The sequence below is a fragment of the Equus caballus genome, chromosome 28 (genome assembly GCF_041296265.1).
Source record: "Equus caballus isolate H_3958 breed thoroughbred chromosome 28, TB-T2T, whole genome shotgun sequence".
In the NCBI taxonomy this organism is placed as follows: domain Eukaryota; kingdom Metazoa; phylum Chordata; class Mammalia; order Perissodactyla; family Equidae; genus Equus; species Equus caballus.
Genome location: NC_091711.1, coordinates 28,756,581 through 28,781,615, shown reverse-complemented (window position 1 = coordinate 28,781,615; position 25,035 = coordinate 28,756,581). Strand labels below are relative to the sequence as shown.

At 39.4% G+C, this 25,035-nt stretch overlaps 1 protein-coding gene across 49 annotated transcripts in view; it reads left to right on the top strand.

The window, feature by feature from the left end:
• ANKS1B (ankyrin repeat and sterile alpha motif domain containing 1B) overlaps positions 1 to 25,035 on the top strand; it is a 1,028,420-nt gene that overhangs the window by 881,131 nt on the left and 122,254 nt on the right. For 2 of the 49 annotated variants that reach the window (XM_070254109.1, XM_023631275.2), the window contains exon 1: positions 8,181 to 8,472. The exons of 44 other annotated variants lie outside the window; for them this stretch is intronic. The gene's annotated coding sequence lies outside the window, so the exon portion shown is untranslated. Of the gene's footprint in view, positions 1 to 8,180; positions 8,473 to 8,693; positions 8,973 to 25,035 lie in introns of those variants that run through there. 3 more of the 49 variants (XM_070254111.1, XM_023631274.2, XM_070254110.1) reach the window with 3 other exon arrangements.

Below are 25,035 nucleotides of genomic sequence, written 5' to 3'. Positions count from 1 at the left end.
AATGAAGCACTGTGGCTGAATGACGGAATCCTCTGATTGGCCAGTGGATCATGGGTCGTCTCCATGGTCAGCTCTTTTTGAATTTTCTAGGATTTCATGACTGACAGCTGGAGAGATGGGTCCCCAATGAAAAATCAGACTGTTGGTAACAAAAGTAGAGGGACTGGGTGTTGAGCAGGAAAAAACAGTAAACGTCAACCACACCTTCCTATCCTAAGATTCACTTATTCCAACCCAAAATTATTTTTAATATTTATTATGTAATTCTTTATGCCTTTGTCACCCTAGTATACTTCGATACCCTTAATGTGCATTGCTGGACACTTAGCTTAATGATATACATAATCACCATCAAATAATAGGCTGTCTTGTCCTCCACAAAATCCTGTGGATTAAAAAAAAACCTTTTTTATGAGTTTACTATAAAGTTACTGTCCCTCCTGAGGCTCTTCTTCACTTACACAGCTGATAAGCAAACTAGAAGGTGCTCTGGGAGTGAGCTTTATTATTTATTTCAGTTAATAAGTTGGAGTAGTCTCTTGATTCTGAAGGCTTATGAATTAATACTAGGGTGAACTTAATTCTCTGGTTGAATAATTATTATGTCCAGGTACTGTGCTAGATTTTTATATGGGTGCATGCATTTAATCCTTAAACAACGTCCTTAGGGAACAATTATCCCTATTTTACAGATGCAGAACCTGAGGTGCAGCAAGGTAGCAACTTGCTCAGGGTGTATAACTGCTAAATGATAGGGCCAGAATGCAACCCAGGTCTGAGCCCACAACCTCTCTCTATACTTTATACAACTTCCTCAAGGTTTCCAAGTCGAGTCTCCACTATGCTGTAAACCATATTTTTCTGAACAAAAAATCACATCTCTTCGTCTGACTCATTTAAAGAGGGCTGTCCTGGGAAGTCTGGAATGTATAGCTACTTAGTGAAACAGACACTCAGTCAGGTTACTGGAGCATTCTCCTCTCATGGCTAACCTTGAAAGTTGCTGTGAGTGTTGAGCACAGCTGGTCTGTTGGTTAAAAGTGTTAGAAGAATGAGGTACTTAACACCTGTGCTGTGTGGCTGCAACCGATTCTCAGAGGCTGCTTGTAAGCAAAAGCTGTAAGCGAATGTCTTAGCTATGGCTCAGTGGAGCTGTATGTGGCTCAGGCCTTGAATGTAGTTAGCATCCAAAAGTCCCTAGGTCTTAATTCAGAAGACTGGAGCAGAACATTCCTGGCAGATGGGCCTCAGTGTTTACATCCATTCCCCCTGGATTCCAAGCCTGCTTGCCTTCAGGAAAAAGTGTAAGTTCCTTCTGCTCTGGGTTGTGTTAGCTTGGTAGTCAGATCTGTAAATGAGCCCATAGTTAATAGGCAGTCTATAAGTTGTTTTAAATTTGCTATCCAAATAAAGGATTTTTTCCACAGCAAAAGTATGATCATGCAATAAAATTAATAAAATCTGTGATCATTGAAAGTTGGTCTATGCCTTACGTGGCTCATTAATGACAAGTGAGCCCTGAGTAGAAGGGAGAACTGTACTGCTTCTACGGTGGACAGATACACCACCAATGGCCACACATGCCCGTCCACCACTCAGAGCCTTTCTCAGTGCCTCCTTCTTGTAGAACTCCTTGATTCTGTTGCTTTCCCCATTACACAGACTCTCTCTCTCTAATTCATGTCCCATGCCCTCTATCTACTCAAACCAACTTTTAAAAAAAAATTCAAAGCCTTGCTTTCTACATATTAGAAGGTAAAAATCCACAATACCATGATTGTAAATCCATATTCATATGTCTCTACAATAGCTTAATTCTGAAATATCTTGGTTTTTTCGGTGGGGAAGATTTGCCCTTACTGAACATCTCTTGCCAATCTTCCTCTTTTTTCGCTTGAGGAAGATTAGCCCTGAGCTAACATCTGTGCCAGTCTTTCTCTACTTTGTTTGTGGGTCACCACCTCAATGTGGCTGACGAGTAGTGCAGGTCCATACCTGGTATCTGACCCCGTGAACCAGTTCACCAAAGCAGAGTGTGCCGAACTTAACCACTATGCAATGAGGCCAGCCCCTAAAATATCTTTCTGTTAGAAACCTGTTCACATGGTTGAAAAAATTTATTTGGGAGTGGGGTTTCTCAAAACTTAGCCATTGGGCCATGTACCATCCCACAGTGTAAAATGGAAACTGTGAGTGCTATCCAGAGTTCTGACCTCAAACTTTCCCTTTCATAATTCTACATGTGGTTCTGGTTGATGATAGTCCATTCCCTGGCCTTCCAACTACCGGGAACTAGCTGAAAGCAAATCCGTATTTCTTGCTTTTACCTCTCTCCTGATTTATGTTCCATCTGCTTTCTGCATGTATCTATTTGGAGAGCAACTAAAATTCAACATGTCTCAAGCTTTCTTTCACTTGTTCAGTAAATGTTTACCTAATGCCTATTTGGGGTAAGGAGTGGAACATAAATAATCACATAAGCAAAGTACCTCATGCAGTCTTATGAGGAGATCCATAACTAAACAAGTAATTATTTTAAAACGATAAATGTTACAGTAGAAGAAACAAAATTACTGTGAGAGCAAAAGAATTTTATCCAGACCAGTGCAGGGCAAGGAATGTATTAAAATTTTCCTGGGTAACTTATATGTGAGCTGAAATCCATAATGATAAACTGAAGTTACCCAGAGGAAAAGTTCCAAAAGGTTAGCATCCATCTCTAATCTACCTTCCTATCCATGAGCACCCAGCTCAACCTTTTACATCACAGGCATTCAATAAATCTTGGTATAATGAGTAGAAGTATTTATTTTTTTTTAAAGATGGGCACCTGGGCTAACAACTGTTGCCAATCTTCCTTTTTTTTTAAAGATTGGCACCTGGGCTAACAGCTGTTGCCAATCATTTTTTTTTTTTTTTTTTTTCCTGCTTTATTTCCCAAACCCCTCCGGTACATAGTTGTGTATCTTAGTTGCAGGTCCTTCTAGTTGTGGGATATGGGACGCCGTCTCAACGTGGCCTGATGAGCAGTGCCATGTCCGCACCCAGGAGCTGAACCCTGGGCCGCCACAGCGGAGTGCGCGAACTTAACGACTGGCCACGGAGCCGGTCCCGAGTAGAAGTATTTCTATATCACTGCCTTTAAAAAAATCACTAATATGGTATAAAGGATCATGGGACAGCTCTCTCTGGTAAATATACACACAATTTAAAACATGTACATTTGTAAGATTGACTCTAAGTTATCAGAGCTTTAATATAAAGTCTAAAGGTTCTTGCTCTCTCCTACTTCCTCAGCACATTTTAATCCTACTTATATCTGAGACTACCTCCCTGAACTTTGTTTACTGATCTGAGATATTTCTGATTTTAAGTTTTGTAAGCTTGGTGTTATAATTCTGAAGGACAGAGACAGCTTCTGTTTAAGTAGATTTGTGCCATGCCTGCATTTTAATGATATTTTAAAGTATTTCTTCTTTGCTTAAAAGTGCTCAAAATAAACTAAAATCTATAAAATACGATAATGTAGCATACTAAGATAAGCTAACATTGAGACCAGAAAGATCTCTTACTTTAATATTCTTAAATATAAGAGTATTTCTTCCTCTAAGAATCTCAAAGCAGTTAAGTATATAATTCTAGTTGGCTTAAGGCCAACAGTCAGAGATGAATGTGTATTACATCATAGAATTCCGTGGTTGATCCATGAAAACTGATCTTCTCAGTTTCAGATGATAAATCTATATAGGTCTGCTGAGAAAGGAGTGCCTGCGTTTTTGTGCGTTGTCTTCCTAACCCAGGAACTGTCCTCATACTAGCTTTGCATGATTCCCCTACACAGCTCCAGATGGAATAATCAACCTTGTTGGCACTTTTCCCTTGTTTTCCTGGAAATTTTACTCAAACATTAAATCCCTTCCTGGTTGGTGTTACTAACATTGAAGGTGATAGGTATCTATCCCTATTCTATTTCAGAACTCTTAGACATTTTTGTCAGAGTGCATATCTCGATGCTGTGAATGTGAGAGGTGATCAATAAATGTTTTTTAAAAAATACTTTAGCTAGCATTTTTGGAGTGCTTATTATGTGCCAGATACTACAGTTAATGCTTTACAAAGTTAAGGTTCAGTCAGAGAAGCAGAACCAGTAGGAGATATATACTAGAGATTTATTGCAAAGACTTGGCCTACATGACTGTGGGGTCTGGCTAGGCAAGTCTGAAATCTATTGGCCAGGCCATCAGGAAGAGCAGCCTGGAACTCTTAGGCAGGGACTAAAACTGCCGTTCACAGATAGGGTTTCTTTTTCTTCAGGGAAACCTCAGTTCTGCTCTTAAGGCTTCAATTGATTGAATCAAATGATCTAGGATAATCTCCCTTAGTTAAAGCCAACTGATTATAGACCTTAACCACAAGTACAAGATACCTTCACAGCAACACTGAGATTAGTGTTTGATTAAGTAACTGGGAACTATAACTTAGCCAAACTGGCACATCAAAAAGACCATCACACATGGGTAAGCTCACTTCCTCCTAAACACAGCTCTGTGAAGTAGTTTCCATTATTATCATATTCATTTTACAAACTGGAAAAGTGAGACTTGATAAAGTTAAGTAACTTACTCAAGATCACAAAACTATTAAATGGAAGAGCCATTACTTAAACCTACAGGTCTGTTTCCAAAGTTGGGAGCCTAACTATTGCATAATACTACCTCCAAACAAATGAATAAATTATTGTAATCCTAGTCCTCTAAATCTGTACAAAGGGATTCATATCAGTGCTTTACATATCTCTTTGAAATACCACCACCATCTTTACACTTTGTAAGACTAGCATACTCAACATGGTCTTCTGGGTAATATTTTTTAATACAAACTGGAGAATCCCAAATGTTAGTCCTTTCTGGTATAAAATTGCTATTCTTAAATAATAGCAATTTATGTCAGAGTGGGTTGCATTCTTGATGGCTTGTAATGGAATGAATGCTTTACATTTCATTTGGGATACAGAGGTTTGGAAATGGGTACTATGAAAGTTTTTTCTAAATTGCCTCATTTTTAAAGGAACAATATATTATTTAATACAACCAGTCTTAAAAATAAGATATAGACATCCTCCAAGTTAAAGAACACAAGAATGTATATTATGCATACTTTAAATAATATAAATTGGAATTTGACTGATTTTTTTAGCAAAAAATAAAATAAGTGAAGGAAAAAATAATTCTGACATTGAATATCCTGGGGCACCATAGTATCATGGTAAGTGTCTGAACAAGTGGCAAGAATTCATGGTTTTGCTTCTCTGATTAGGGTAGATCCTTGGATAAGTGACTTAACTATTCTAGGCATCAATTGCCTTTACTCCAATATGAGAGGGTTTCAGAAGATGATCTCTTATATCCTTTATGCCATTCTAGAGCATAAAAATATCTAAAATTTCAACTATAAGTCAAGGCTATTTTAGTGCCAAAGAGTAAAATGTCATTCTTTTGTGAATTATTTAATGTTTTTACCCCAACCAGTAGGAGATTACACTGATAAGATCTTTATGGGTTTTGTTTGTTTGTTTGTTTTGCAGGGGATATTTGCCCTAAACTAACATTTGCTGTCAATCTTCCTCCTTTTTCTTCCTTCCCCCACCCCAAACCCCAGTATGTAGTTGTGTCTAGTTGTAAATTCTTCTATGTGAGCCACTGCCACAACATGGCTACTGACAGACCAGTGGTGTAGTTCCACACCTGGGAACCAAACCCGGGCTGCCAAAGGAGAGTGCACTGAACTTTAACTGCTAGGCTGTCAGGGCTGGATCAAGACCTATTTTTTTTTTTTTTTTTTTTTTTTTTGGTGAGGAAGATTGTCCATGAGCTAACATCTATGCCAGTCTTCCTCTATTTTGTATATGGGACACTACCACAGCATGGCTTGATGAGCGGTCTATATGTCCACGCCCAGGATCCGAACCTGCAACCCTGGGCCACTAAGGCAGGGCACGCGAACTTAACCACTATGCCACCAGGCCAGCCCCAAGACCTTTGTGTTTTAATATGCATAACCGGAGGTTATCACCAAATTTCATTAGTGCCATGCTGAAGTTAATTTCGAGGACTATAGTATTTAAGGTGTGAGCTGATTATGCTGAATGGAGCATTGGTAACAGCCACCATGGACAGCGACTACCCCTCCCAGCTCCCTCAGGAAGTTTTCAATAGCAAAGTACAAATGCTGACAGAGAATTAGATTTCCATCATTCTCTAGAGATGGTGCAGGCACAAAATAGCCTATAGACCCTTAGCGACTCCAGAGTGCAGAGGACTCAACACCATACAAATGTGATAGTATGACTCCTTTCTAAAGAGTCTGCAGTTCATTGAACAAATGACATCTCTTTGAGAGGGCCCAATATTGTTGCCAGAGAACAATATCCAGAAGAGAATGATGCCCTGGGAATTGTCATTCTTCAGGCAACTGCATGACTGGGAAACCAAGAAAACAGCTATTCCACCTCAAGTCACAGGTGTTTAGACTGCAGAGTGAGAATTAGAACTAAATGGCCCAGGGCTGGACCAGTGGCGCAGCGGTTAAGCTCACACGTTCCGCTTCTCAGCGGCCTGGGGTTCACTGGTTTGGATCCCGGGTGCAGACATGGCACCACCTGGCAAAAGCCATGCTGTGGTAGGCATCCCACATATAAAGTAGAGGAAGATGGGCATGGATGTTAGCTCAGGGCCAGTCTTCCTCAGCAAAAAGAGGAGGATTGGCAGAAGTTAGCTCAGGGCTAATCTTCCTCAAAAAATAACTAAATGGCCTGATTTCCAAACCCATTGAAAGTTTGCTGATCTCAAAAAACAGAGATAAGCAAGCATGGCCCAGTCAAGAAGGCAGGTCATGTCCAATCTGTTTCTCTTTCTATATGTGTGAGACATAAAATCAAAAAGCTTCATGAACTCCTTATGTAAATAAGAAATAGTTCCCCTGTGGTTAAATGCTCATGCTCTGGAGCCTGACAGGCCTGAGTTTACGTCCTGCCCGCCCCCCTTGCTAGGAGGGTGGCTTCAGGGTATGCTATTAACCTGAATTTCACTAAAGCAGACAATGACATGAGGACAGACAAAACAGTGGCTATTTAGGGTTTCTTGTTTAAGAAAGTGAATGTTGTCCCATAACTTCTAGCTGCAGGTCTCTCTAAGCCTTTTTTTAATCTGTAAAGTGAGGATAACAAAACCTTACCTCATAGAGTTATGAGAATTAAATGAGATAATTCACAGATGCCTGGCAAAGCATAAGGGTTCAGTAAACCTTCCCTATTATTTAAAAAATGGATTCACATTTCTATTTTAGCGCCTGCAGTTTTGCTGTTGATCAAAATCTTTGTTTTCTTCAGTTTGAAGGCAATAAATGTATATTTTTAAAGTTTAAAAAGTGAATGTACCCTGAACAATGGGTTGATTATTAGTTCCATTTGGGTTCATCATCAGGTTATACATTTCCTTAAATACTTTTACTTAAAGTACCTTCATTCCAACCTATTTTTCACAGACTTTGGGTGCTGTTACCTTGTTCGTTATCCTCTATGGGAATCGGTGGTTCTCATCCCAGACTAAGCGGGCAACTTGCACTTTTGGATGGAACGTTGAAACACCAAAGAACTAAAGTGTGTAGGTTTCCAGATATGTTCATTCAAATGGTATGAAGCAATGCGTAAGCCACACATTATTTTTATTTATCTATGGCAAGGAAAAACCATCGGGATTAAAACAAAAAGTGGGAGAAAAGCCTGGTCATTTAAGACCAGATGTACTTCATTTAACTGGCATAATTTTGAAGAGAAACCTTTGCCGAAGTAAATTTCTAAAACTGTCGGTAGTATTACAACGGTAACTTTCGGGGAGAGTAGGGGCGAGGGTGAGGGGGTATTTGAACAGTGTCAAAATCTTAACCGTGACCCTCCAAGTCTATTGGGGGCCAATCATTCCCCTCTGAGAACAGCTGGAACGCTAGTGGCTCGAGGTGGTGCCACCAGTCCACGCAAGTTGAGGACTGCTGCGGCTTCTCCTGGGTCGTGAACTTGAAGCAGCTTGGTTAGTGGGAGGAAACTCAAGGTGGTCTCCAGGGTAGAGCAGGACCTGCCTTCTCCCCGTCTTCCTCCTCCTCCTCGCTCCAGTGGCAGCGACGGCAGTGACGGTGGCGGTGGCGGCTGCTGCTACCGCTGCTGCCGCTGCCGAGCTGGTCACCTGGGCGCCTACGGAGCTGCCTGGCTGTTGCCGCGGCGGCCTCTCGGAGTGCGAGGAGGGGGCGGCGAGGAGCGAGATATCCATAGTAACACAGGATGCGCCGGGCGCCGAGCGGGAGCGAGTGCGGGAGGAGGAAGCCCCCGCGCGCCGGCAGCCCGCGGTGCTAGGCGCCCTGCAGCCCCCGCGCGCCAGGCCCGGGCCCGCGTCGCTCTCGCAGTTACGGTCCGACTGAGCGGTAAGCCCTCCCCGGCAACTAAGCCGACACCTCCCACCGGCCCCGGCCGCCCACCCGGGGAGCAGCCGCAGAACAATGGAGAGCGCCGCCAGCAGCCCTGGAGACGGCGCTCGGGGGAGGACGCGCCGCCGCCGCCGCCGCCCGGGCTGGCGCGCGCCGCGTGGGGCCGGGCGCGGGCGAGGGCGCGCGGCGGGGCGGAGGGGGGGCGCGGCGGGGGGCGCGCGCGCGGGCCCGGGGAGCTGGCGGGGAGAGCCGGGCGCTCGGCGCAGCGCGGCGCGGCCAGGCTCGGCGCCTCTCCGCTCCTCCTCGGCGCGCTCGCCCTCGCCTCGCGGCTCGCGTTCGCTGGGGGCGCCCAGAAAGATGCTCAGAGGCAACGGCTAGTGGAGCGGAGGTTCCAGCCACATGTCCGCGTCCTCGGGGGCCACAGCCCGCCAGCCCTCGCGGATCCCGGCTCGCAGCCAGCCCGCGGCCGCTGCCGTCGCTAGTGCCCACCGACTCGGGTGAGTAGCGGCGTGGCAGCGGGCGGCCCGCCTCCGCGGCCCCCGCTCGCGAAGATGCGGTTTCCAGAAGTGGTGCTGCAGATGGGGCAGGAAAAATAAAGGAAGCGAGTCAGAAAATCCGGGAAGGCTGTGGAAAGGGTTTGCCGGGACATATGTTGCAGCCTAGGCTAGCGGTGTCTACTGTGTGGGCTTTTTTTTTTTTTTTTTTTTAACATGGTTTGGTTATTGGTTTTACCCCACCTCTCACCCCTCGGGTTGGGTGCATTTTCCCTTTCCTCTCCTCATCTTCAGGGTTGCCAGGAGTTTGAAGCGGTAAATTACCGGATGTCTTTCCAAATGGTTTGACTTTCACGAGTATATATTTTCCAAAGGTCATTTGTCTTCAGTATTAAAAACCGTGCCACCCTATGTAATTTCCAAGTGCGCTTTGAATCACCCTTCAGAAGTAGCAGGAAGAATAGACGCTGGAAGGGTTGCTGTTGAGCGTGCCCTTTCCCCTCGTATTTTTTATACATTGGTTAATCCGAGGGGGAAGTGGGCATGGACTTTCCAGTGCTACGCCTTGGAGAGCAGTAACAGAGCAGCAGAGACTGCAGTTTGCTGCTTTCGTGAAGGTTGGGTCAGCGTTTCCATTGAAATCCCAATTTCTGTGGCTGTAACTTGGATGTAATTTTACTCCAGGCTAAAACTTGCCAAAACCAAACAACGTCTTGTTTTTATAAGGATGCTTCCACCGCCAGGTTGTTTTTTCTTTTTCCTCCAAGAAGACCAGCCGTCTACCTGGTCTTGACCTGAGCCCCTAAAACAAATGGGCAGCTCAGGAAGGCTTTCCATTTTCAGAGGTTGGCCAGAAAGGCTAGTCCTCGCTGCAGTTACCATTTCTCCTGTCTGAGCGACTGAGCTGTTAGTTTTACAAGACTAAAAATTCAGTTCCTGTGCTGCATATATACACCCAACACCTCCTATCTGTAGATTGGAGGCACATGAACTTTGCGGTTCTTAATGATGCTTGGACACTTGCTAGATTAGTCTACTTGCTATGTGGACTCTTGCATCTGGAAAGGCAGAATTAGAGGAAATAGTGTTGGAAGGGCAACATAAGGAATTTAGGTGCAACTTCTGAACGTTGATACAAGTTACCAAAGTCTGTAATTCTTTTCTCTGAGAGTCTTTACATAGGGTAGATTTACGGTGGAGTTCAGAGCCAGGAGGAAAGGAAAGGAGATTAGAAAACCTCTCAGAGATTCCTTTCAAACCTGTATTCTTTGTACTCAGCACATGAGCTTGGGCAAGAAGATGCCGGAGGTGTCTGAGTTATTTGAGTCCATGGTGTTCATGGCTCTGTGACAAAATAGGCTATAATGACTGGTGCTGGCATTGTTCCACTGTAAAGCCTTTCTCAGAAGTGTTTCGTTCTGTTGTACTGTCAGTCCTGAGTAGCGCTTGGTGTGATGGCAGTGATCCTCCTGGACCCGGATGGAGGGGAAAGAAGTAGCTGGTGCAGATGAAATTAAAACAGACGCATACTACCTGGGGGACTTAGTGACAGCGTCATACAAAAGCGTTGTTACAAAGACTTTTTTTAACTTCAGAATGCAGAAGTATAATGTTGGCAAAAGCAGGGAAGAGTCAGTGCTCCCTGTTCAAGGATGGGAAATTCGTCCTGCAGTTGCTAATTGCCAAAACTTCGTTTTACTGCATTGGAGTTACTTTGCTTGATGCACTTTGGCACTTTCAGTAGAAGCAATCTTTTTTTCTTAATCAGTGACAGTAGAATGACGATAGATCCATGTATCATGAATGAGAGACCCTATATTGTTACAGTTCTGCTAAGGGGGACCAGAGAGAGAGAACAGAGTGTTGTGCCTCTACTTGGAGATAAAATCTCCATTAAATAGTTTTGAAATACAGGCACAGCCTGGTACAATATTTAATAAAATCTTTTTGGGGTAACTAGTTTTTAACAAAACTGTATAAGTGCATTTATTTGTCAGCAATTTAAAATGATAATTGCTGAACAGTTAGTACCAATCTAAAAGTTGGCAAGTTTAACCAAATTTATATACATATAATGAATTCTGATACATTTATTCTCTATTAATTTACTGTGTATGGTGCAGTTGGTTTGAAATATTAGAGACTTGCTTTCTTTAACGTAGTGATATTGTTCATTCTACATATTCTAAATAGGGGATAAATTAGCAGACAGTACATTGTACAGGAAAGGCGTTTCCAATCATCATTTATGATGTTATTATCCTCTTTTAAATGTTAGCAGATGTGTTCCAATTTATTATCAAGTCATTCTCATTGCAACATTCATTGAATAAGCATTTTTGAGCACCATGTGTTTTGAGCAGGTTTACCCTTTCTCTAAATGGAAGGCAGACATGTTCTCTAAATATTATATTGAAATGAATGCTTTTGCGTTGTCAGTGTTTATAGCATTGGCAGAGTCTGCAGAAACACTGGGTAGAGTTTATTGATGTCCCTATTTCAGACCAGATGCTAGTGTCAACATATGTCACAGTAATATCCATCAAGCCAGTTAATGTCCCAGGAGGAATGAACAATTAGCAAAATTAATTAGGAGATCTGCTTGATTAAAGTCATTAATGGTCATGAGTAAAACATTTGTATTTCCATAAATATATTTGATTTTTATACATTTTGGATTCATAGCAGTAACTCAGACTTAGTTAGCATTTACAAGTGTCAATACGAATAATTAAAGTACAAGGTCTTCCCTTGTACTGTAGGCCACCAGTAATTAACGGAAGTGTGAACAGAATCCAGATTTACCAATTGATTACCTATTTTTTTCTTCCATGGATGATAGCCAGTAACAAAGCATAAATGTTTGCCATTGAATTTTATAGCAGTGTGTATCAGTAAGCCTTGGAAAAATTGTTGCATGCATATTTCTTTGAGTGAAAGATTACATTAGCTGTAATGTCTTTACTTTTGTATTAATATTTGATTTCTTTAAAATGATTGTTTTCAAAGTGTGATACTGTCAATATATTTAATAATTTACTTGAGACAGAACATTTACATGAGTGCATTTCTCTTCCCATGTAACTGTCAATAATGCATTGTTCTAGAAATCTATTTTTATGTAGCTGTAATTTTCATGTAAAAATTAACCTTTCTTATAATTCTAATGTGAGATGAAAACCATTCTTGTTCGTCTGATTTTTGCTTTCTCTTCATAGAATCATGAGATGGTTTTTTTTTTAGAAGTCAAAATATGATTAAGCTGAGTCATTTTTTTCTTTAAAAAATTGTGAGAATATATTAGCTTGTTTAGATGAAAATCCAAGAATAATCTCCTAAAAAATTTTGTTAAGCCAGTATTTCTAAATTCTGATATGTACAGAGCAAAGGCTTACCGGTAGTTTTCCCATATGGGAATAGAAAGAAATGCAAAGAAGATCAAAACAAGACTTGAACTGGAAGAAGCAAAAATGCATGTTCTGATCCTCCCTGTTACTAACTATAGTAAATTTTTAGGTAAATTTCAAAACAGAGTTGTGGTATAAATGGCTTTTGTCGATCCATCTCTTCGGGGGTTTGAAATTAATGTAACTGAACTGAAATTACTAACTTCATAGGACTAACCACAAGGACCTGGCGGCGTTGAGCTTTGCCTAGATACCCACATTTATCGCGTCCCAGCACCTTCGTCACTACAGACAGCCACTTTTGAAGCACATGGAAAGAGTTTGTTGGAATCACTGGGTGCCCCCAACGTAATCTTAATGCTGCTGGGCCACATGTTTGAATGGTACTCAGTTCTGTAGCTCTCATAACATTCGTCAGGGTTAGGTTTTGTGGCCGTTTTAAAAACAAGACTCTTGGCAAGAGAAAATTGTATATTAATACTATTTGAGCATCCTTTCATTTTAGCACATTTCAGTTAGAATAAATTTTTGGTAACCATAGGTTTTATGGTCTGTTTTTGGTTTTAATTAAGACTTGAGAGTGACTTGCACATTGTTGTAACTGCAACAGGTGGTATGTTTTGTGTTGTATAACGTTCATAAAAGCCTCATTTCCCTATGTTTAGGAATCATGACCATGTTGTATTTATTTTTATAGAAATGTAAAATGTAACTGTAAAAATAAGCTACTTCTCTTTATGTCTGTGATTCATTTCTTCAGAAAAGACTTGCAGACCATGTACAGCATCTCTTGGCTTCTAATATATTTTTTTCTGTCTGAACTATCAATTTAGTGTAAAAAGAATTGGCTCAAATTGTTTTCTTGTAGTGTAGCTTTGCCTCTGGAATGAGAGGTCTGGCATTGCCTCCTAAATCTCTCCCAAGGGTTGGTTGGTACTCCTGATGTGAATGATGCTATTTATTACACCCTACTGGTAGATTAGTCACAAAAACTCATGCCAAGCCAAATTTGGGACAAAGCTTCAAATTAGAAATATATAGTCCCTCCCAAGTTTTCACATTATTTACACACTGGCTTTCCCTGCTTTTACCCACCCAGAGCTACTCCAGGCAGGAACCAAGCTGTCTTGGAAGATGAAATTTCCTAGTAGCTAGCAAGAGAAACTCTTCTTCTCCATCTTCTCCTGACCCCTCATCACTGTCTTTTTCTCTCCTCTCATTCATTGCTCTTAGCTCAGGTATCTTTCAAATCACACATCCTCTTTAATCCCTTTCCTTATATATTATACATAATCCCCTCTCTCCTAATACCTCTTGGAAATCACTCTATTTCCTCCTTTACATTTTTGATACAAACAGTGATCCAAGTCATGGCTGATAAGTATTCAGGGTGGTAATAGTGATATGTCTGTTATCAAAGGAGCTGAAAGCTATAAATTTTAAAGTGAGGTTACGCACAATAAATAAACAGGGCCAGAAAGCTCTACAGCCCTTGAAAATTATCTGAAGTCCCCTTCAGAACATCCATAAATGTCTCCACCAATATGAAAGGTAAATAATAATTATAATTTGTTCATATTTAAATAAATTAAAACGTTTCTTTTTAATTGTATATTATGCCAATGATAATTTTTCATGTTGATTTTCTAGTATTTTTATTGCAGATATACAGAATTTTAGCCCATTATGGGTTCAGTAGACTTTTTGTGGGCTAACCTTGGTGTTTAATTTTTATTTATACTGTGGCTTATTTGAATGAATGCACATTCTGGATTCTAAACAACTGACTTAAAGGACAGCTCTGCAAACACAACCCTTCTTTTTAAGCTGAGAAACAATATCTGTGTGTATTCATTCACTTGAGAAGTGTTTATTGAATGTCTGCTCCCTTCTAGGTGCTGTTCTTAGGGCAGGAGATACAATGGTGAACAAAACAGACAAGGTCCCAGGGCTGGCCCCATGGCATAGTGGTTGGGTTTGTGCAGTCCACTTCGGCAGCCCAGGGTCTGCAGGTTCGGATCCTGGGCACAGACCTATTCACCGCTCATTAAGCCATGCTGTGGCAGCATCCCACATACAAAATAGAGGAAGATTGGCACAGATGTTAGCTCAGGCCAGTCTTCCTCACAAAAAAAAAAAGAAGAGAAAGAAAGAAAAGAAAGATAGACAGGTTCCCTATTTTCCAGAGCATATATTTAGTGGGGAAGGATTGATCCAAGCAAGTCAATACATAAATGGAGAAGCTAATCCCAGATAGTAGTAAGTGCTATGAAGGCCGTGTAACAGGGTGAAGTGCTGGAGAGTGTTCTGGAGGGAAGGATGCTACTTTTAAAGAGTTATTCAGAGAAGGTCTCCCTAAGAAGACATCCCTCAAGGCAAAGGGAACTGCACGCGTGAAGGGCCTCAGGGAATAAGCGAGGTGTGTTTGGGCAACGGAGAGCAGTCCAGTGTGGCTGAGTCCTGGCCAACTCAGGTCAGCCTTGCCGGTCACCGCAAAGGGTTTGGGTTTTATTCTAAAAACAATGTGAAGCAAATGGCAAATTTAAAGCAGAAGTGTGATAGCTTTACTTTTGAAAAGAATACACTGGCTGCTGTGTGAGGACTAGATAATCCTAGGGCAAGAATGGGCACGGAGAGACCACGTAGAAGACTATTAAAGGAATCCGGGTGAGAAATGACAGTGATTTGGACTCGAGTAGTGGCAGTAAACAAAGAGATGGGGAAAGATTCAAGTTGTGAAAAGCTCTTTTGAAATTCTACAAATAGAGGAAAATACAAAGAAGAAAATCACAATTCTCCATAGTTCTCACCATCTAAAGTAGTATCTGTTAATATCTTGGCATTTTTAAAGGAAGACTATTCACTAGATTATTTTTGATATTTGATATGTGATCATAATAAATCAGGTGGTGCACATAATACCAATATTAAAACTTTTAGATTTAAAATCCCACCACCCAGAAGTAACTACCTTTACCATTAGACTAATATCGTTAAGATCATCAAGTGTAAGGAAATGTCATTAGAAATTAAGGCCAGGATTATCCACAGCCTTGTATTCTTGGTTACTATGTACAGATGCAAAAACTCAAGGTTGATAGGAAAAAATGGATTCATTTGAAATATGGTGTTGGAGAAGAGCTCTATGGATACCCTGGACTGCCAGGAGGATGCACAAGTGGGTTCTAGAGTAAATGAAGCCTGAATTATCGCTGGAGTCAAAAATGATAAAACTGAGGCTGTCCTACTTTGGGCACATCATGAGAAGGCAGGCTTCTCTGGAAAAGACAATACTCCTGGGAAAAGTAGAACGCAGCAGGAAAAGGGGAAAACCAAATATGAGATGGATTGGCTCCATAAAGGAAGCCATAGGCATGAGTCTACAGGACCTGAGTAGAGCTGTTGAGGACAGGACGTTGTGGACATCACTCATTCATAGGGTCGCTAGGAGTTGGAGTCAACGTGACAGTGCGTAACAACAGTATCATTTAAGCCATCTTTCTCTGCATATATACAGAGGGATTGATAAATGGATACATGAAGTAAAAAAAGCTAAATAATTGTTGAACCTCAAACAAATGTCTCCTTACTACAAGAGTTATTTCCTAAAACATCGCCTCTTATGGTTAAGAGAAATGGTTATGAAAAATATTGAGAGGCTTGAGCAGGAGTGGATTCAGATTTTGCAGGAAAGTTATGCAATTTGAAACCACTTTTTAAGGAAATGGAATATATTTTACAAATTTTACAAAAATATGATCATGTGAATGCTTTGCTGTGACCCCTCCCAGGACCTGGGAAAAAGCAAATCACCCACATAGGTAAGGGCTTTGAAACTTAAGCTTCTGGAGTTCAGAGTAAATCCACCTCACATTTGGAATCATTATTTTTTTAAACTACATATTCTAATTTTAAATACATTAGATTGATTTCTTGCTATAAATGATAGTGCTGTCACACTGTCGCCCATCTCTCCTCCACAGCTAATAATTTTAATTAATTTATATAGATCATGTTATAACACTTTCTATTCTGTAATCACAATTACCAAGCTTATTTCATATAAATTCTTCTATTAAAATGAACCCAGGGTTTCCCAGTGTTTCAGTATAGCTTCTCCATTTCTGAGTTAATTCATCTCTTAATTGCCTAGATTTCATTGTCAAATGCTTTTTGTTCTTATTTCAAGAAAGACTTGTGGCTACTGCATTTCTGAGAGTTTGGTATGGTTTTTGTTTTGTTTAAATATTTGAGGGTGTCTTCCTGTTACTTTTAGAATTGAACAATATCATGGCTAAGTATAAAATTCTGTTCTTACAGTTTTGCAGCCATTACCCCATTGTTTAATAGCATTCACTGTTGCTGTGCAGTCTGAGGTCACCCTTTTGGCTTTTTCTGCCTGGATCCCAAAGAAGTCTTTCTTTATCCTCATAGCTCAGTAGCATAGCTAGGATCTGTCTAGATGTTGAACGTTCTGTGTCAAAATTTCTTGCAATACAATATCCTCTTTAAGGCTGCAGATGTTGTAACCTATCTTTGACTATACCTTTTATTCCATTTGTATCGTAACCTACTTTGGTGACTTTAGTTATCCTTATTTTGTATCAACTTTATCTCTCTTCCATATCTGTTCATTTCTCTATAATTTGATCTTTCTGTCATTTGCATCATGGTGAATATATCAATCCTTCTGTGTCAGTAATTCAATTTTCATAAGTGTCTACTCTGTTTCTTGATGTCTCTAGTTTATTGATTGATTCTAAAATGATGCTCTTTGGGCCTTAATTTGTTTCCTTAGGCCCACAATCTCTCTTTTCATCTCATTCAATTGTTTCGTTATTTTCCCTTTAAGCTTCAGTTTTTACTGAAGTCATTCTTCTACAGTAGAAAGTTTGTGTGAAGCTTTCCTCCTTGTTATTTGACTAGATTTCTTCTAGATCTAGTTGCTCTGCTGTGACCCTGGCATTTTATATTTTTCCCTTCCTTTCTTGCCTCCCTCCTCTCTCCCGCCTTCTTTTTATTCTCTTTTCCTCTCCTTTCCTCCTTCCTCCCTTCCTTGCATGTCTGCCATGCTGGTTTTTTTCATCTTGCTGGTGCTTGGGGAGCTTTGCCCAGCGTGGTATAAGTAACTTCTTAAATCACGTGCCACCTTTTTTGGGACGAGTTTGCTTTCTTCTTTGAGCTGTGTCTTACTGCCTGGATCTATCCACTTTTCTGAAGTGTGAAGAACTTGCAGAGGGAGGTGGAAATTGTAGAGAGAGGTAGCTCAAGCTGCCTGTAGTCTTGGTTATATTTCCTGGACTTTGCTTTCTCAGATCTTGCTGAATGTCCCTATTATCAGGATTCCTTTCACCATATAGCGGGGAGTGGGTAGGAGACACCAAGGACAGCCTTTTTATAATTAACTAAACGTTCCACATGAGCTGGTAGCTACTCTGGAGATGACCTAGGACTTCCTGGGTTTCTTCATTACGTAGCAGCTCTGGAGTCTTCAATTCCGCAGAGTCAGCCCTTTGCAGCCTTTCTCCCATTTCGCATGTTTCTATTACTCTTTAGTAGAGAGAGGAAACAGATAAGCATATTCACTGACTGTGCTTTTCTCTAAATTTAGGGTTATTAGTGAGAATTCTCAGAGTTTTGTCGACTCACCTCTTTGGGGAGTGAGAACAGGGTTGAGAACCAAGCAACACTTTGCCTCTTTATCCTGCTCCAGAATCTTCTGTTTCTTCCCTTGGCTGTCAGTTTTGAAGTTTATTTATATTTGTCTGTGTTTCTTTCCTTGATTGATTACTGGTGGTATCTTTTTTTTTTTTAACTAATGTTTACTTTTTTCCACATTTTCTTAGGTATTTAGGAAGGGAAGAGTTCCGTGAGGCAGTTTAAATTTGCCATCTTAAATCAGACTCTGGGATATATTTTGGAGATAGAATTTAGATGTCTTGCTAATTAATTTGAAAGATGAAAGAAAGGAAGGAGTTGTGGATGACTCCTAAATTTTTGTCCTTAGCAACTGGGTGGGTGATGAACAGATTGGGCTAATGCTGGGAGAAGGAATCAAGAGTTCTGACTTAAGCATTTTAAGCTTGAGAAACTTGACATCCACATGGAACTGTCAAGCAGTGGTTGGATCTACTAGTCTGAAACTCAGGGGAAGTATGCTGAGCACATAGTGATGTCTAACGCCACGTGCCTGGATGAGATCACGTAGGGAGAGAGTGTAAATATAGGGAAGTTTATAATGAATATACACTAACCAAGATATGTATACGTGCAAACTCTTTAGGCTCAGCAGAAACTGTTTTTAATCTGGCAAATGTCTGAAATATTTCAGTATAAACCTAGCAGGTTAATGGTTGGTATGAACTGGTGAGAAATGTAGACGAGAGAACATTATTAAAAATGGGAAATTTTATACTTGTAGATCTATACAGGAACACTAGTGAAGTGTTGCCTTTTGGAGGTCATTTAGACTTGCCTTTAGCTATCATCACATCAATTATATATATTTGAAGATGATAAAGATTTCATTTTAAACAAATAGGTATAAATTATTACTTTCGAAGACTCAATTTTTTCTGTTTTTAAACTGAATCTATGTACAGTTGTTCCCCCTTATCTGAGGGAGATACATTCCAAGACCCCAGTGGATGCCTGAAACCGCGGATAGTGCTGAGCCCTATATGTACTTTGTTTTTCCTATGCTAAGGACTTATCACACACTGTGGCCGTAACTTTTGCAGTTTGAGGTGTGACAGCAAAACTGGCATGAATTTCTTTTTCTTTCTTCACAATTTTACAGGTAGAAGATTCGTTCTTACCATAGATCTTAGCAACGTCAGCTAAGCATACAGTGTTTTTCTTAGTAAGTCGAGAACTTTCACCTTTTCACTGAAAGGAATCACTTTGCAGCTTCTCTTTGGCATATCCTAATTGCCAGCATCACCCCTCTTGCTCTTTGGGGCTGTTATTAAGTAAAATGAGGGTTACTTGAACACAAGCACTGCGATACTGCAACAGTTGATCTCATAACGGAGAAGGCTACTGAGTGACTAACTGATGGGCAGCATGTACAGTGAGGACCCACTGGACAAGGGATGATTCACATCCTGGGCGGGCCTGAGCAGGATGGTGGGAGATTTCGTAAAGCTGCTCAGAGTGGTATGCAATTTAAAACTTATGAATTGTTTATTTCTGGAATTTTCCATGTAATATTTTCAGACCATGGTTGATTGCAGGTAACTGAAACTATGAAAACTGAAACCCTGGATAAGGGTGGACTACTGTACACGCTTTTATTTAATATATACTTTTAAAATACAGCTTTTGCTCACGGAAGATGTACATTTTGCATATTAAAGCACTGCTGTATTTTGATGTAGTGTGCTTAGTGAAAAGAACGCTGTTCTGGAACACTGTTGATTCTAGATCCAACTCTGCCAGTAATAATTACAATAATAAAAAATACCAATATCAGACATGTATAATCCTTTTGATGTGACAGGCACTCCTCTAAGCACTTTACGTATATTTACTTTTTGAGACATTGTGTAGTCACACAGCCTCCAGCTACTTAATCTCTCTGGACTTTAGCTTCCTCTTTTGTAAAGCCAATCTTCCCTCTAGCTTTAAAATTCAGCATAGTTTATCTTAAATTGTACAATTTTATCAAAAAGTGTAAAAATGTTTTAATGATCTTATTAACCAAAGCAAGTAGAAAGAGACTCTTTTATAGTCGGGGGAAGTTGAGCCATTATGTAACAAAGATTGACCAGCATAAGGAGTAAATTATGGAGATTTTGGGTGACTAGGACTGCGTCACAAACGTATCTTCCCTCGTGATTTTGCTCATGCTATTTCAAATCCTATCCTTTCTTGCAGGTCATGTCTGTCGCTTTTTCTTGCAGTTCTTCAATTTGAAATAATCCAGCCTTCCTCTGAACTCCCAGTTTTTTGTGCCTTGTGTTTGGGCCTTTGCATATGTGTCTTATATTCTCTGTGAGGCTCTAAACTATTTGAGGGCAAGCACAATCACCTTTATGACATTGTTCATCGCTTTTTAAATTCAGTTGTGTGTATGCATACTGAGTACACATAGCAAATGAAATTCAGGCTTTTCTATGCAAAGTGAAATAATCTTACTCAAACTAAAACCATCATATTTTAGGAAAGACATTGACCTGGGAATCAAGACATGAATCCCAGCTCTGTTGCTTACCTGCCTGGGTGGCCTTCAATGGGCTGCTCTTTTAGCTTCGGCTCCCTGTCAATCAAATGGCAATATCAATATTGTATTCCCTGGATTACAGAGCTGTGAGCATTGAATGAGATAATGTATGCGAAGTACTTGTTTAAAAGAAAACACTGCAACCATATAAAACATTTCCATTCCTCTCAAGCAAGATGTGAGACACGTGACCAATTATCTTCAACTGATTCTCAAAAACTTTAGGGTTTGTGGACTGCTGTCTCCTCCTAAATCCCACATCTCAAACTCAAACAGATTGTTTTCTGTTCTCCCATTGATTTTGAGTAATATGAGTTATTTAGCATGTTTAATGCAGGTTACTTCTCAGATCAAAGAAGATGGGTTTGGTAGTAATGTGAGAATGAGTAAAAACCAATGAAAACAATGTAGTGGATTCCACTAGCAAGTGCTTAATTAACAGCTTCATTCTTCCTTAATTGTGCTTCTTTATATTAATTCCATGTAATAATTTGAAGAGCTTTTTTAAATTCTGTTTCTTTCTGCACAAATATAAGTGAAAGCATCATACATTTTGTCAGCACAGGAGTGCCTTGTAAGCAGTGGGTTTGAGGTGCTGTGAAGACCTTGGTGATCACAGCTGTGTCTGCCCACAGAACAATCTCTGCTTGTTGCGGAGCGGGGCATGGTTTCCTCACTCTCATGGGACCCTCGTCATGCGGGCCATGAGCAGTTAGCCTGTATTGCACATTAGAAGGAACTGATTTCATGCTGAGACTTGATGACTGGTCATGTGCTGAATTTTGTAGATCTGAGAAGTCAAATGACATAATTATCCCAATCACTTATTGCTCTTACAGAGAGATTTTTCCAGACAGTACTGGAATCCAGATTTTTAGCAAAATTGAAACAGAACTTAGATTAACCGGCAAGTCAGATTCCCCCCAAATAATATAAATTTAATGCATTAAGCTGTTATATGAAATGTAAGAAGTAATTGGGATCCCTGACAGTGAACTAATTACTCAGAACAGTTTTATTGTATTTTAAACAAGCAAGCATCAGCCTTTCAATAAATAAAAACCAGTACATAAGATCTTGTTGGAATTCCAATGTTTGTGAAACAGTACAAATAAAAAATTAGTACTAAATAGTAATTCTTTAAAAAAAAAAGAGCTGTACAGAGCATTGTTGTCTGTGACTAGCTCAAATAATAGATCTAAATATTGACCATTTTCGTTATGGCATGGTATTTCAAAACGTAGACCATGGATGCAGATAAGATAGTTAGCAGTTGTACCTTAATATATACTTTGGCTTTATTAACATATTAATATAAAGTCTTATGAACATTGTCTCTACCTAAAAAATAAGGATTTTTGTGTGTGTGTGTGCAGTATGGCAGTTACTTGCCCAGTTGCTAGGAAACAAGGCAGATCTCTATAGCTTTATCTGAACACGCAGATGATTTTTTAGTGACAATTATTTATATCCAATATATTAAAGTATACTGTATTGATAATGATTAGACAAACTATTGATTTACCTACTGTGCATTTGCAAGAAAGTATGCAGTAATTCACAATGCTAATTTTGTTCTAATCCTTTTTAAAAGTGATTATTATTATTATTTGCCATTAAGAATGATCAGTTTTCTAGCAAAGAAGCAATAGCTAGATTGTTTATTTGATAATCCTTCCAACTGGCTGATCACAATGAAAAGCATTGCCACGCTATTTTGACTAATTATACTGCGCATCATCTGGGAGGGGTGTTTTGTTCTTCTGTGGTATCCATTCAACTGTTATAAAGTTTGAATTTTGTGAAAATTAGTATTACTCTTTACATCACTTGTCATTCCTCATACTATAATCATTCAGGAGATCTAGCTTTATACTAAGATGTAGCAGTTGATTTAGAAGGTATTCTTATTTTAAAATAGCAACAACATTTATTGTTTTATTTTTTTTGTCTTTTGGCCCAGAGCTGAGAAAGCACAGCAGCCTATCACCAATGTTACATAATCAGCAATGATGTCTTGTTAGAGATCTTTTAACAAAAGTTACCATTAAAGAAAAGATCTGCAATTTAAGTATTGTAAGCAGTGAATTTCCATAGTAAGGAAGGGAAAAATAATCTCTTTCCACTGTCTGTGGATTTTGTCCACAATATTTGCCATTAAACAAATGGACTCATTTGCTTGAATGCTTCTTCATATATGCCAGGAACCATATAAAGTATATGCTTAGTCCAAATTCATTTCCCTCCCGTCTTTTATATTGGTAAATTTAGATTATATTGGATAGAATTTATGCCTTGAATTAATAGTCCTTTGTCACAGTCTTTTAAATAAAAGTCAAAATACTATTTTATACTGTAATGAAAAAAGGTATTTGTTGAATATTGCACTTTTGTGGTAGAATGGCTGTAATTAGTCCATCAATCATGGGATAATTACAAATTATGGTAAAACTTTCTTTATGGCATAAGAAATATCACAATATGTAATGTTAGTATTCAGGTTAGTCTTAAAAGAGTTTATAGGACAGTAACATAATAAAAATCCTGGAGAATATTTATTCGGAAACTATTTTTTGATGACAACAGAAGAATGCATTTTGTAGAATCAGAAAACACAAAGACAAAAATGAGTTATTACCTGTCTGTTGTGTGAACTCAAGATAACCCTGTGTTTACAAGCCAGCATACCAGGAAGCTAGTTAATATACAAAATAGTTTAACGTAGAAAATTGCACTTTAATAATACCTACTAATTGAATGCCTGCATTCAATAAAATACAGCTCTTGCGGCCTGGAAAGCCATAAAAGCCACCTGGAATGATTGATTACTCTGAATTTCTGTAGTCTTGAGTAAACCACAGGCAAGGCGTATATTTTATTGACTATGGACTGAAGGCCTGAGCAATTTACAAGACAATTTAACAATAATTTATTTGACTCTTTACACGACAGTGTTCTGTTATCACTGTGGTATTTAAATACCAAAAGTAAAATGTAAATCAGCCCTCTGGATTTTTCTCCACTTTCCATATTCATGGTGACATACAGGTTTGCCTCGTTTTTTAGAAAACATGCTGTTATAAAAATCATCTGTCAAAAAATTTTTTTTAATCTTTTCAGTCAGGGAGTCAAAGCAGGTGTCTGTTTGCCATATAACAATATTTCTCTCCTTATAGGGGATTTTACTGCAAGATTTCATTAGGTTTTTTTCTTTCTTTCTTAGTAATTATGAAAAAAATGTATTTATACAAAACTTTTTAGGAACCGATCCATCTTGTGAAGCAAGCTATACTTGTGCATCGGTTAAGGCTAATTTATTTTATATTCTTATTTTCGATTGGCCTATTGTTACCAAAACCCAGCTCCATGTGATTGCTTCTTTCCTTTGTGTTTTATTTTAGGTTCTTGTTATTTAAATAGACTTGCATCATCCTATGTGTCTTTTGTTGTTGTTGCTAAATCATTTAAAATTAATGAAGATCTTTTTCTTCCTCTTAATACCTGAGTGTATCTCCTTTAGAGGTAATCCAAAGTATGAGCTTTTATTGTCTCACTCTTAGGCTCTACTGCCTTAAAACAGGGCTCTGTGGCCGTAGAAAATAAAACATAGACTCGCCAAAAGGTCAGCATCCCAGGATATGAAGACTCCATTCTGCAAAGCATTAGAGATGGTTCTGTTTTGTATTGTTAACGTATGTTTTATGCTTTTAATCATTATTTATCACACTGTACAGAAAAGAATAAAGCTGAAGAATCTTAGTATTCAGCTCTCTTTTTGTTTATCCAGGAATTGTGGAAATCTTGGCTGAGGGTGAAAGTAATATTGAACAATCATTTCAAAAGCACATGTCATTTCTGATTAAAAAAATGATTCTAATCATATATGTGTGTGTGTATGTGCACATGTGTGTCAATATGAAGATTCCAAGAGAATTTATTTGTCCACTATTCCAGATGCCTAAAAGCCTAAATATATTTATCCATACTATATGGATTAAAGATTATTTTTAAGGATTTAAAGGTTATTTTATGACACTTTTTCTCAGATGACCTGCAGACACTGTTTAAAGAATTTTTAACTAAGGTTTATCAAATGCCACAAAACACAGGAGGAATAGGAATTGAAACTGGGGTGGGGAAGGGGAACAAGAAGCAAGAGAAATACATCAAGGAAAATGAGGAAGAGCAAAAGGTTAAATGTTTATAACATGTCAACAGAATACCTGGTACAAGTTGCTGCATTTCTGCAGATGAATGGTGAGGACGAACAAGCTTGGGATTGCTCGTCAGCAGCTCAGCTTGCATCTTAGCTCCACCACTAATTAGCTGTGTGTGCTTTGGGGAAAATTATTGAACTGAACCTCTCCGAGCCTTATATGTTCCTCATCTGTAAAATGGTGATGATGTCTGCCTTGCACTGTTATTCTGAAGACTG